We start from the raw sequence: 11,219 nt of genomic DNA on the forward strand, positions 1-11,219 counted from the left end.
CGCTCTCTCTGTACTTTTTTTTATTTTAAAAAAGGCAAAACTCTTCAAACAACTTCCAAAGGTTTTACCTAATACTTTTCTCTGCATCAGTTTCCAAAAATGCTAGATATGTTTAGATTACAATTGCAATCTCTGTTACGGGGGGCGGGCGGGGGGCAGGGGGATGAACACACACATTTTCCCATCAGTTCTAGGCTTGTTATTAAATAGTGAATTTCTCACCCATTTTGCCTTGCGGTTTCCAGAGGGCTGTTCAGGGACTAGTCTGGTTTGACATCACAATGCCTTGCAAATCCCAGCTGACTATTGCTCCTGATCTTGCAAATTTAGAGTATTGTTCTTGACCTGAGGGGAGAGAGAGACATTTGAAAGTGCAACAGAGGATAACAGCGGCCAGAGGACCCAATAATAGTAACATGGCAAGGGGTACCAGAAAAGAGGTGAACTCATCTCAAGCATAGCTGTCAACGTTTCTCTTTTTTAAATTCCTTTATTCCAAATAGGATTCCTCACAAGAAAAGGGAAAGGTCGACAGCTATGATCTCAAGGCAAACACAACCCCTCTCTATTAGATCTCTTTGTCACGGCCATCCGAAGTCTGAGAGATTACTACCATTTTAGTCACCAGAACTGCCTGCTGTCAGTACAGAGGTCAGTGCATATTAAACCAGGAAGGTGCAGTGGTAAGGACCCATTAGACTGTATGCATAGTCACAGCTGGAGAAAGGATACAACCATTCTTTGTGGTTTTAGTGATTTTTTGGAGGCGGCCACACTGAGTTAAGGTTGTCTTTTCCCTAATGTGGCTTTACAGTGGTACCTCTTGTTATGAACTTAATTCGTTCCGGAGGTCCGTTCTTAACCTGAAACCGTTCTTAACCTGAGGTACCACTTTAGCTAATGGAGCCTCCCACTGCTGCGCGATTTCTGTTCTCATCCTGAGGTAAAGTTCTTAAACCAAGGTACTACTTCCAGGTTAGCGGAGTCTGTAACCCGAAGTGTTTGTAACCCGAGGTACCATTGAATTTCTTAAGATGTAGGCTCTCACTGAGCAATATATTCTGAAGAAGACGTTATTGTTCTTGGGCATACAGGAATTAGAATTTCTGAACCAGCAGGTATAGGAGACTTAATTCTGATTTATTGAGATATGTGTGCTACCTGGTCGGCAGTTTGTTTAAATTTACCCTGTGCAGTTAATAACTCTTGGCTGAGCGGCTCTTACTTGTTCCCATTTTGAGTGTCCTTGGTTCCCCTAGAAGATACTAGATCAAACCATCACAATTTGTGCCTTGCTTGACAACTCTGAGATGACTGGATATTTCCTTCACTGCTACAAGAAAACATGTTGGCTTCATTTATCTTTGTGTCTGTGGCAGAACGCCATGCATTGTGGGAATGCTTACCAGTGCAGCCTTCCAGCAGAAATTATTAGAAAATAATTTAATTAGCCTTAGAAAATTCAAAGGTATGCCTGCATGTTGCCAGTTGGGAAATTGTGGCTCTGCCACCCTGTCTAATTAAATACTACATTTAAAGTTTTAAACCGGTTCTTGGCATCAAGTCTGGCTCTATTAGATAAATACCTTCCCCCAACCACCTTAATTATGCTCAAAATTTATAATAAATAATTGCTGGAATTGCTTGAACCATAAGCTAGTTGGCTATATACTGCCTTGGCATTTTCCTATCAATGGCAGTGATTTGTCTGAATGTTTGCTGGTTGTAATATAGCAATATTCTCAAAGCTCTGCTTTGCTAGTCCCACTCAGATCAGTGGGATTCAAGAGTATTCCATCATCTTCTGACTACTGCCTCATTTCTTCCCTGTTGATTTTCGCTCCCTCTATCCTGGAAAAATCATGAATAAAGAGTCAACCTTCGCAGAAGCAAAGTAGTTTCAATAAAGCATTAAGAACTCATTGTTGAGAAATTTACATTTATTAATAAATACTGTTTTGAATATGATGGGAAATAATATTTCATTCTGCAGGAGGAGTATGCTACTGTAATTACATGTGTATTGCTTGTATGTGTCGGGTTCAGCATTGTAAGGTTACACACTGCTTAAATTATCAATCCTGAAATGCTTTTTGATGTTGGAATTAATGTCCTTGCGAATACTACATGTACGGTTTGAAGAACAGTCACACAAGCCTGATCACTGACGTTGGATGTTAACGGAAATAACTATCACTGTATCCTGGCAATGGCTTAAAGAGAAATTGGTGAGAAAAGTAGCTCCATTGACGCAGCTATTTATCAGGAGCTGCCCTCTGTATCCTCCACCCAAACAAGCAGGGGCACTGTTGGGGTCCCAAGGACACATTCCAACCAGGGAAAAACATTTGAGTTTGAAGCAGAGCTAGAGAGGAGTACGTCCTGGGGAAGATCCCTCAGGGTGAACAAGGGAGACTTGGAGGGATACCTTTGAGAGCTGGGTCTGAGGTTTTCCACAGCTGGCTGGTCCTGGGGACTCATGCCCACTGCTTTTCAGCAGCAAGGAGGGGGAACCTGTGGCCCTCCGGATGTTGCTGGAACAAAGTTCCTTTTCCTGCAGGGGTGATGGAGGAAGGCCAACAACCTCAGAAAGACCCCAGGTTTCACATCCCTGTGTGGCGGCCTAGCATCCTGACAATTTGGGTTAGTTGCTAAAGAAGGTGGGTGTGTTTTTTGTACTTTCCAGCGACTGAAGTGGACTATGACTTTTAAAAGGGTGGAGTCGTGGTTGGCATTTATTTTAGTCATTTTAAAATCTAATGCATAATACTCATTTTAAATGGTAAGCTGGTTGCTTTCCAGCTGCTCAGACCATTTTATAGCCTTTTGTGTTCTTTAATTCTACGTTCAACGCTGTCCTTCAGTAAGCTCTTGGAAAAGAAAAGCGGGGTTTTTTTTGCCCACACAATATATAATGGGGGAGATGACAACAAATAGAGAAGCAATCTGGTAATTGAGTGATGTCTTCTTTGTGTACTGTGGGATACTTCATTATAATGAGCTTGCACTACATGTCAAAGCATAGTAAGAGCTTGAACGCACTTCATTAAGGTGCTGCCAAACAGCTTTCAGTCAAACAAGATATGCTCATTTGTTCAAAACAGTTGCTTATATATTTCATGATCATACTAGCCTTTATAAACCTAATGCTTCCCAGCTGCATATCAGCCCTGGACAACTGTTTGGAACTGATGGGCTGTGGGAGTCCAAAACATCTAGAGGGCACCAGGTTGGCAAAGGCTGACTTATACAGTATTTTTTAAATGTGTATATAGACCTTCATACACCTTTCAGCCATGTATGAAGATTTAACAGAACTTGTAAGGTAAAGGTAAAGGGACCCCTGACCATTAGGTCCCGTCATGACCGACTCTGGGGTTGCGGCGCTCATCTCGCTTTATTGGCCAAGGGAGCCGGCGTACAGCTTCCGGGTCATGTGACCAGCATGACTAAACCACTTCTGGTGAACCAGAGCAGCGCACGGAAACGCCATTTACCTTCCTGCCAGAGCGGTACCTATTTACTTGCACTTTGACGTGCTTTCGAACTGCTAGGTGGGCAGGAGCTGGGACTGAGCAACGGGAGCTCACCCCGTCGTGGGGATTCGAACCGCCGACCTGATCGGCAAGTCCTAGGCTCTGTGGTTTAACCCACAGCACCACCCGCGTCCCAGAACTTGTAAATTGTTTCTATTACTGTTATCTAGGACATCAGAGATAATGCAGGTTGTAGTCCAACAACTCAAGAACCTTGTGTGAGCCTTGGAAATTATTTGGGATCACAGCCAAGTTATTTGACAAGACACTTAAGTGGGAGGATGAATGCAAGATTGCCTCTCCAAAGGTGTGGGGGTGGGGATCGCTGTTAAGTATAAGTGCTTTTACTTCTCTAGAGCCATGGTGGGGATCCCCAGGGCCCTTCAGGTCTCTATCTAGTCCTCTGGCCAGTGCCCAAGCCATGTCTGCTCTCCAGACCACACCATTACCGGTCCTGTTCCATCTGCCTCAGTGCTTTTGCCTGGTTGGAGTGTGTCATTCAGCTGTGATTTTGCTTCTTGCTTGCCAGGATATTTGTGTACGTAAAGAAACCTTGACTTTCATATGGCTGGAATGTAGGCTACTGGCCAAAGCTATGAGTCACTTTCCTTGCCCTGCCCACCTTTGACTCTGTCCCTACCCAAAACTGATGTGTGGCCTCTGGAAGGTTGGCGACAAGGATTCTTAGACTGAAATAGGTTTCCCCTCCTCTCCTCTACAGGCAATTTACTTTCAGCCTTGGAAAGAGGAATGGCTTCTCTCCCTAAGCTGTGCATTTATCTAGGTTTCTGTGCAAAGGTAAGGGCAGTCATATGTCTTGATGTAATAATATTTTGGTGTTCAGTCTAGACAGGTCCAGTGGTTATTCTAGGCCTTGAGCTAAATAGCCATATTCTTTTGAAGCACAACTTGTCAGAAGTAAAATACTGTGAAACATAGTTCTGGTCAGTAGCTGTTACAGCTGATGGGAAATTGCAGGGTTGTGGGGATGCAAAACCGTTACAGATAAAGGTGAAATGCACCCTCTAGCTGAAGGTTTGCCTATTTATTTTATTTATGTGTGTGGTCTGTCTGCCAAAGGCGTACAGGGTGGCTAACAATTTAAAATACTACAGCAAGCAAATGGTACAAAATACAGAACTGAGTTCTCTCAAGCCAACTTCCGGGTCTGATGATGGCACAAGCTCCCTAATCTGGACTTCTCTTGGAGTAGCCCCAGGGAAGGTAGGTGTGTGGCTGCCCTAACAATTTGTTTAGTATTTAACATCGAGTTTAATATTTAGCCCTTAAATGAAATATATTAACCCTGTCTATTCCATATGGAGAGGCAAAAAGAAATACCTCTTCACACAACACGTAGTTAACCTATGGCATTTGCTCCTACAAGAGCCAGCAATGGCCACCAACTTGGATAGCTTTAAAACAGACCAAGTAATGGAGGAGAGAGCTATCAATGGCTACGAACCTTGGTGGTTCTGTTCTACTTCCACTGTTGGAGGCAATATGCTTCTCTGCAGCAGTTGCTGGAAACGGCATGAGGGGGAAGTTCCCTTGTGGGCTACCCACAGGCATTTGGTTAGCTGCTGTGAGAAAAGGATGCTGGAATAGACGGACCATTGGCCTGATTCAGCACAGTGGCATAGCATGAATTGCCAGTGCCCGGGACCACACACAATGGGAGGGAGGGAAAAGGATGGAGTATAACGCCATCCACCACCCAGGAGATTGCAGCTGCAGAGATAAAGAAAGACTTGTTCTGTTGTCTGGAGAGGTCACTTCCTGGTTCGCATGGAGAAGCAGTTTTCAACAGAGCCCAGTGATGGAAGCATGAAGATGTATTGAGGCAGTACTGGGTGTTGAAATTTTGGATGCTTAACAATATTGTGCCTGGGGCAACCGCCTCACCCCACATTACACCACTGAGGCAAAAGGCTCTGCTTAGGTTCTTACATATTTGTTGTGTCTTGAGAATGATGTGCTAGGTAGTATAGAAATGTTTTAATAAATAATAAGCTCAGGGCGAAGTATATAGAATTTCCCCATTGTGTACTTACCGTTAGCAACTCTGAGGCGGCTTACAGCTGAGAGAAAGTGATTTGCCCAAAGCCTCTATGAGGCTCATGACTAAGAAAGTATTTCAACCTGGCAATTCCACAGTCAGTCCCAGCACTCAGAGACACAGCATCATAAATCGATCAGTGAATGTGTTGTATGACCTTAACGTTTTAAACATGAGTAATATGAATGGCTAAGGCTAGTGAGCATAAATACACACACTGAAGTACAGCTTTCCCCCTCTTCATTGAAACAAATTGGATTCATGAGTGATTTCAATTAGGACTACAGCAATAAGATGCTTAAGTTGCTCGTCTTAATAGGCAGATGATAAATACTTTGCGTCAATGCACCTTATTAGCTAGTTAAATCTAATTAAAACAATCATCTCTTGTTTTCCATTCCTCACATCTGCTTTCCAGAGGTACAAACATAAAAAGCTGTAGGTTGTTTAATTCACTTTTCGTGTAATTTCTACCTCCAGAATGAAATGCACTTTTCACACCATATATATATTTTACTTCAGAAAAGACATTTTAGCTGCAACAGATGAATATATCCTTGAAGCTAAAGCCTTTTTTTGTAGTATTGGCTCAGGTTTTCGGTTGCTTGTGGGTTGTGTCACAACTGCAAACAAGTATTTTTCACTGTGTCCTAATGCTTGTCTAGGATTTTAATACACCCCTTCCCCATTGGAAAGTGACATTTATATTTATTTGTTGTTATCTGCAAAGAATAGATATTGGTATTCATGGGAGAGTCACTCCTCATTAATGCAATGTGCTTCTCTTCAAGCTTTGGAGAAACTATTTGTAATGGAAATTAGCTAGAGCCACTACAGAAAACAGGAATAATATTCTAATTAGTTTTCCTAGAATTAGGTAACATACTGCAAGTGACATTACATTAAAAGAAATATCAGGCCATTTTAAAAAATCTTGTAAGATGAGCGGGTGGTAGATCTGAATTCTGTGGTTTTATGGTTTGCATAGCTCATGACAGCTCTTGCTCCTAAAGATCCTCATCTACCAAAGGACCTGAGAATGAGGCAGAGAGAGTAAAATGGAAGCCTCTTTTGTCGTGGAAGAAAACTTTCAAGAAACTGGAGGGCAGACTTCAGCACAACATTAACTGGGACAGGGACAAAATCTGCTGCTGCTGTTTAGAAGATTTGGGTGTGCTGAGCATTTTCTAAAGAGCAGCTTTCTACTAGTGCTGCTATAACAATTACTAACGGTAACGGCAGCAATCAATAACATGGTGGTGTGTGGGAAGTCTTGGAGGGGTGGCCTGCAAATAAATGGTTTGCATGACTCATCCACAACCCCTGTTGTGCCGAGATATGGTACACGTGCACCCACAGCCTGTTGAGTGGACAGCATCTGTTACTGCTAATTTCCCTGAACACCTATTCATTAATTATCATGTGAACATTAAGAACACATAAAGCAATTAAAATCAAGGTTGCTCTAAGTCGGGTAGTCAACCTTTTTATACCTACCGCCCACTAACGCATCTTTCTTGATGGTAAAATTTCCTTACAGCCCACCAGTGCTCGACGGAAGGAGGATTCAGCTAGTGCCATAGAACCCCCTACCGCCCACCTAGAATCCTGAAACACCCACTAGTGGGCAGTAGGGACCAGGTTGACAACCCCTGCTCTAAGTGATTCTGTGGCTTGATTCATTGACGTCCTCAAACTGGAAAGAAAAAGACCTATGCATTTTAGAGGGCTAATGGTCCAGTCAACTTCTGCCTTGACCTAGGGGAGGTGAACTTCTAGTTAGGCCTCCCAGTCCTCTCCATTGGACCGGTGAGACCTTTATGGCCAGCCACTTCCTCCTGCTTACCTGGTAGATGATGTCAGGTGTGGAGCACGCCAAACTGGCTGTGATGAAAGGGGGTTCCAACCCCTAGCCTAGTAGTATTCTAGCTCACTGCCATGGAGCAGCTGTGAATCCTGAAATGGATAAGTCGGGGTGAAGATCATTTCCTCATGATATAATGAGCAGACATACAACCGAATGGACCGACAGAAGGGCAAGTGGGAGCCTTCTGACTTAACTCATGGCAGAATTAGTTTAGCTGGAGGCTGCTGTACTATAATGGACATACTTTTCTCTCAAGTGAAGATAATGAGTATCTTCAGTTGTTTGCTTATGTACCCGGGTGGTTGTTTCCCAAGTGACCTGAATATCTTGTGTTTCTTTACTGGTTGTTCATGGCTACTGAACTGCGATGGAGAAACAGTTGGGAGCTGCGATGTAGCCAGCAAAAGATAAACAAGTTTGTGTTCTTTACAGCTGGCTGAAACACGGATTCTGGTGAAGAGTCAAACGACTGCCGTTTGCTTTTTTTGAGGAAGCTGTTTTTCATATTCATACTACCTATCCAGGAGATTGCTGTTCCCCATGCTCAATGTGGATATTTTGTAAGTAGACATCACAAAAATTCTGCATGTTTCCAGAACGCCCTCCTCACAAGATGGCAGGCCCTGAAGCAGCTGCCCTAGGCACTTCCTACCAGCTGGGAAGGACCAAGCTGCATATTAAGACTTCTCTTTGGATAAATTTTAAAATTGACCTATCCTGTTCCACAACACTTCCCTAATCTATGAAACGACCAAATGAGATTTGAGGAGAAGCTGAAACAGCTTCTGTGTCAAACTTCTCTGCTCATTTCGTGATACATGCTTTATTCATGCATGTAGATATATAAATATATTTCATGAATTTTTTTCATTACTGCTCATAAGTACAGCAGCTTGCTTCAGCTTATGCCAGAGGCTGAAAAATGGGAGGAGGAGAATAGCGTATTCTCATGTGAGACAGTACAATCCTATGTATGTTTTCTCAGAAGCAAGTCCCACTGGTTTCAATGGAAATGGAGCTCACTGTTGGAAATCTCAGGATGCAACACAACACTGCATTGTAGGCCAATGTGTTTGCTTGAGAAAGGGTAGATAGAGAGAACCTCCAAGCTTCCTAGACTGTCGTCCTCCTGCTGACCTGTTGATCTTCCCTCAGTGTTAGACTGATAATTTTGGGGTTGCTGACCTCACTTCCTATTCACTTCTCCCACTCTTCTGTACTTCCTTTATTAGAGCAGACATAGTCTGGGCTCTTCTTTGAGAAGTATACCTCATCGTATCTCCACATCAGCTACATAGAACTAGGATCTTTCCTAGCAAGCATTTATTTCCAATAATAAATATTAGCTTTTTAATTTCCTTCAACCCAGAGATCCCATGTGATTATATCTAGGGTAAAGTGTGTTCCTTCAGCAGGGATTCTGCATTTAGTTTATTTTCACATGCTAGCAATTACTCCCCAAGTAAATGTACATAGGATTGCACCGTTAGATGAGCACATCTCTGTGAAAGGTGTTGGTGTGAATAGGGTGAAGGGACTGACAAAGCCAATTATGCATGAAAAGCATAGCTGTCAACTTTTCTCTTTTCTTGCAAGGAATCCTATTCGAAATAAGGGAATTTCCCTTAAAAAAAGGGAAATGTTGACAGCTATGATGAAAAGTCATTAAAACAGCTTGCGGCTGTACTTTTTGAAAGCAGAGGTCTTTGCCCACTCATTTTCCATGTCCCTGAAAAAGAATATTTAGAAATTGTTCAGACCATGGTTAACCATAATGCATGCTTTCTGAATGGAATCTGGGACTTTGTGTGGAATTCTAAGCCCAAAACATGACCCTATGTTTTAACTGTTTCATTCATTCATTCATTCATTCATCTACCTTGTATTAAAACATGCACATCCTGTTTTTCTTCTGTCTCCCCCGACCCCATCAGTCGCATAAATTACATGTGCAGTGACAACGGTTTTCATACAGGAAACAACACAGATCAAACTGAGCTGCAAAAGTTAGATTTAAAACCAAGACAGTAATTACATACATTCAACAAGAAATGAGAGCAGCTATATTTTTCTTTTCCATTTTCACACAATGTGGATTGAAAAACCTTTTAAAAACACTGCCATAATGTTCTCCTCCCAAAATGTAAACACTTTCACACAATTATAAATTAATTTTACCTCACATGAGCTCCACCCCGCTTGTGTCATGACCTTCATGTAGGGCCTTGATATGAAATTCACTGACATCAGTGGAAAGATTCCCCTCCACCCTCACCTCTTGGTCCTGGGCTTTGTGCCAAGGCCACAGTCTCATAGAAATAAAACAAAGCTTTTGAAAATGAAAATAAAAACCTGTTCAACTTGGCAGCCTCAGAGGTGCATAAGATGCTTTGAAATGTTAGTGCTGCCTTCACCAACCTGGTGCCCTCCAGATATTGTTGGACTACAACCCTCACAGCTGTGATAGCTGGGGGATGATGGGAATTGTAGTCCAGTAAGACCTGGAGGGCACCAGGTTGTCAAAGGCTATTCTCCATTCTCCACTCTATTCTGACTAGTACAGGAAAACTGTTCAGTCAGCACTTCTGAAATGGCGAGTCTTGAACTGTAGGTGGTCTCCAAAAGATTCTTCCATAGTAAGGTAAAGGGACCCCTGACCATTAGGTCCAGTCGTGGTTGACTCTGGGGTTGCGGCACTCATCTCGCTTTACTGGCTGAGGGTGCTGGCATACAGCTTCCAGGTCATGTGGCCAGCATGACTAAGCCGCTTCTGTTGAACCAGAGCAGCACATGGAAACTCCGTTTGCCTTCCCGCCGGAGCGGTACCTATTTATCTACTTGCACTTTGATGTGCTTCTGAACTGCTAGGTTGGCAGGAGCAGGGACTGAGCAACGAGAGCTCACCCCGTCGCGGGGATTCGAACCACCGACCTTCTGATCGGCAAGTCCTAGGCTCAGTGGTTTAACCCACAGCACCACCTGCGTCCCTTAGTAAGGTTGCATAATAAGGGCCTTTTTCTGTTGTGCTGTCCGTTTAAAGAGACAGGTTCCCTCTCTCCATATATGCCATGCTTGAATTCTGTTCAAATAATGTTGCCTATATGTACAACCATGTTAACTTTAAGAATAAAGAATATAATAGAAATGTGTTCCTTGTTAACAACTGATGCGATATGCTTGGGCTTTCTGTTGTAGGAGGAGAAAACAGCTTGAAAGACAGAATTAGTTTACAAGTGGATCCTGAAAGTCTGAGTAATTTTCATAAGTTGGTCCCACATTTTTAAAAAAATGTTGCTCAAAAAAGTGTCCCACATCAGAATCAGAACTGAGTGCTTTCAAGCTGTGGGTCTCCAGATGTTGGATTCAAAATCTCATGAGCCTCAGGCTGATGGAAATTATAGTCCAGTAATACCTGGAAGGCTACAGGTTCGTCATCCCCGCTTGAGAAATGGTTACTTTCTCTGGATGTTATGTTTCTTCAGTAAAAACATGTATTTACTGATTAAAGTACCTGCCTCGGTAGTTTTTAGTGAAAACATCTCTCACCCTTCATGCTAGCTTTAATTTACACAACCGTGCATAAAAAAGTGGATGGCATCAGTTTGGGGTAAAGTCTAGAATTAGTGGACGAACTGGGAAATTTACTCAGTGATTTCTAACGACCAGGACCTTGTTTTTAACCCTTGGGATTTCACATGTACATTAGTGCCTAAGTTTGTCCCAGTTTACAGAAACTTGTTTTGCTGCATTTAAATAA

General features: G+C 42.7%; 1 long non-coding RNA gene across 1 annotated transcript; it reads right to left on the reverse strand.

Moving 5' to 3' along the window:
* Window positions 1-174: 174 nt before the first annotated feature.
* LOC310676023 lies at window positions 175-8,571 on the reverse strand. The gene is made up of 3 exons (XR_014510363.1): window positions 8,486-8,571; window positions 7,442-7,551; window positions 175-345 (listed from the first exon to the last, which is right to left on the reverse strand). It is a non-coding gene; the product is annotated as an uncharacterized lncRNA (long non-coding RNA).
* Window positions 8,572-11,219: the final 2,648 nt, after the last annotated feature.

This window comes from Podarcis tiliguerta (assembly GCF_965153285.1).
Source record: "Podarcis tiliguerta genome assembly, chromosome: 4".
NCBI lineage: Eukaryota > Metazoa > Chordata > Lepidosauria > Squamata > Lacertidae > Podarcis > Podarcis tiliguerta.